Raw genomic sequence first — 3,339 nt, 5'->3', positions numbered from 1 at the left:
GGTTATCAAGACATGGATGTGTTTGCTGAGGCCTTTGCTGATATGGAGCTGCTTGCTGATAAGGTTTGAAATTTGATTGCCCATGGTTTTGATTTTGGTAACCAGGTGGACCTTGTACCTGTGGCTTCTCGAAGCTCTGAGAGTTCTCGGCACCATTTGGATTGCTCCATTGAAATCTTGGATGTTTATGTGCCATTAGACTTCCAAAGGGGTACTGCTTGTAACCGATTGCATTGACCTATTCATTATTTTGATTGATTTCTTGGCATTCATGATTCAGATGGTTTCCTCCACACATATAACAAACCTCAGACTAGCTTGGTTGTTTTGTATTCACCTGAAAAGATTCAAATTTTTGTGCCAAAGAAACAATCTGTTGTGTTAGTGTGTTTAAAGGATCAACTTGATTTACCGTAGCGGCCTTTTTGATGATTACACGCTCAGATGGCCATTGAATGTCATTCTCAAAAATTTCATTCAATAATTGCAATGCTTCTTCTATTGTTTTTCGCATCACAGAACCTCCTGCAACTGCATCAATCACATTTCTAGAAGAGGGTTTTAACCCGTGATAAAAAATATACAACTGCATGTGTTCAGGAATATCATGGTGTGAGCATTTTCTTAACGTTGATTTTAATCTTTCCCAAGCTTGACAAACTGACTCAGTATCAGTCTATAAGAAATTAGATATTTCTTGCCTTAACTTTGTTGTTTTAGCAGGAGAAAAATATTTATTCAAAAACTTCTGAGTCATTTGGTCTCATGTGGTAATTGACCCTTGAGGTAAACTCCGCAACCACGTCTTGGCATCTCCTTTTAAAGAAAAAGGAAATAGCCTTAACTTAATTGCTTCAGGAGGAACTCCATTATACCTAGCAGTTTCAACAAGTTCCAGAAAATCAATTAAATGACTGTGTGGCTCTTCACTTAAATATCCTGTAAAGATACAAAATTGTTGAATTGTTTGAATTAGGCTGGTCCTAATTTTAAAGTTGTTGGCTGCTATTGGGGGTTTCTGACACTAGATTCACAGTTGAAGCGGTCAGGCCTACCATAATCCCTTAGGATTCTTTTTGCTGGTCTTGGCGCCACTTCATCAAATTGATCTTCTAAATGGACTGGTGGTGGCACTTCGGTTGGATTGATGTCTTCTACTTCCTGATTTTCCATTCCTTCACAAGCTACGCTCTGAGAAGATGATGTTTGTTCTTTCCTGCATAATCGAAGAGATCTTTCAATTTCAAGATCGTAACGCGCCAACTCTTTTGTAGAAGAGCGGGTCATAAACTAAGTGATTTTTTTTGAAGTAAAGAAAATTAATTTTTTTTAAAGACAATTAAACTTAATTCCTAAAATAATAGTAGCACTAAAACAAAATAGTAAAAGAAAAGTAGTAGTAGTGAATAGTACACTTAGTAATAATAATTATCAATAGTAAAGGAAAAGATAGTACAAATAGTATGACGTGAAGTTGCTAAAAATAACATAAGAGTTATAAATATACACATTAATTATATCTACACATGTTAATAATAAAAATAGTAGGTAATAGTTACAACAATGAGAAAGAAAGAAAAAAAAAACTTTATATTACTACGAAAAAAAGACGTTAGAATGGATAAAATAGTAATAGTTATAGAAATATTTAGTAGGTGATGATAATACTAACAAAAATAAGGATACCAATACATATAATAATAAATTCTCAAATTAGTAATAAAATATTTAATTTGAAGTAGATTTATGCCAATCCCCGGTAACGGCGCCAAAAATTTGACGAAGCCAATGTGTATAAGATTTTCCTGGTCGTGCTTAGTCAAATTCTAATATAGTTTAAGATATCGTCCCACAAAGATTGAAAAATTTATGCTACAAACTTGTAATATTTTAGCTACTATTTGAGAGAACCAAATTGATAAAAGAGTAGGATTTAGAATTTGTAAATTACTTAAACAAAAATAACTTGTGGAAAATTTATATTTAAAAAGTGGTGGGAATCATTGAATTCACTTGACGATATTTTTATAATGAAATCTCAATTTCTACATATATTTCACTAATGAATAATTGCTTATAGCTAATACAATTATATTTTACTCACTAGAAAGTAAACAATTAATAATACTCCTTGAGGTTATATTATTAACTGACTTACGACTAGTGACAATAAGACCGATATATATGTCTTGCCTGAATTGTGCTAAGAAGTAGTAGAGACCTCTTGAGATTATCTTTACGAAGAAATCAATGATATTGCTTATAACAATTCCTCCATAAGAATTAAAATTGAAGTAAGCAAAAATCAAGATTTGGAATGCTAAATTGTTGAAAATTACCCTCTATCTATTGATTCACACTAGTCAGTATGTATTGATTTTGCTTCATGAGAATTACAAAATTAATACAAGTAACTTGAGAAATAAATAGATAGATGTGACTAACTAAAATCTAACATCCCAGCACAATATAAAAGTGGAGCTAGAAAATCTCAGGCCAAGTGTGTAATAAAATTGAGAAAACTATTATAAAATTATATCAAGCTTCATCAACTATCCCAACAAAAAGACACTACTCCATTACTCGAATTTTTTAAAAAGAAAGAACTTCTACAATATGGCCTATATTGCCAACACTACCAGAAAATCTGAAAATTACAAGAAGTAATGAAAGAAGAACAAGAAAGATTAAGAGACCAAAGCTTTAGAAAATAAAGTGGCTCTTTTGTTCCTTTTTTTCTCGATGCCTACTACACAGAGAATTGCCTTCTATTTATAGACGTGCTTTTCTTCTTGAAGTGTTGTGATCTCAAGTGAAGAAGATGCATCTTGAGGAAGATGTATCTCGAGGAAGATATGTCTTGAAGAAGATGCGTCGTGAAGAAGATGTGTCATGACCTTCTTGCATTGTGGAGTGAATATGTTACGACTTTCTTGTTTCTTTCATTTTCTTGCTTACATTGTTAAAGAATATAGAGAACCAGAATATTATATAAATACTTTATTTAAAATAATATATTTTTAAGTATATAATATATGAATATTTTATATTCATCAGGCCTCACTATTCAGACTGTGGAGAAGGGAGTTGTTCTCAGGAACTGGACTGCCACACCATCTCGGGCCCGCCGAGTCCCTGGGTAGCTTGGCAATCAACTTAATTTTATTTCTATAGGCATTCTAGGCATCTAAGATTTTCAGTAGTTTTGTTTTTAAAGATTTACTTGTTTCAAATTATTGCTTGATTCATCGAGCCGTGCTTGTTTTGGATGCTCTCAGTTTTAATCAATGCATTGCTATTTACTATTCATTATTATCTTCCATACTATTATTACTTTTC

At 32.4% G+C, this 3,339-nt stretch overlaps 1 non-coding gene across 1 annotated transcript; it reads left to right on the top strand.

Annotated features, from left to right (window-relative positions):
* The first annotated feature begins 602 nt into the window (after positions 1 to 602).
* LOC138881994 (small nucleolar RNA R71) lies at positions 603 to 709 on the top strand. The gene has a single exon (XR_011403428.1). It is a non-coding gene; the product is annotated as a small nucleolar RNA R71 (small nucleolar RNA).
* Positions 710 to 3,339: the final 2,630 nt, after the last annotated feature.

This window comes from Nicotiana sylvestris, chromosome 1 (assembly GCF_000393655.2).
Source record: "Nicotiana sylvestris chromosome 1, ASM39365v2, whole genome shotgun sequence".
In the NCBI taxonomy this organism is placed as follows: domain Eukaryota; kingdom Viridiplantae; phylum Streptophyta; class Magnoliopsida; order Solanales; family Solanaceae; genus Nicotiana; species Nicotiana sylvestris.
Note: the sequence above shows the minus strand (reverse complement) of the source record. Positions and strands in the feature narration are given on the sequence as shown.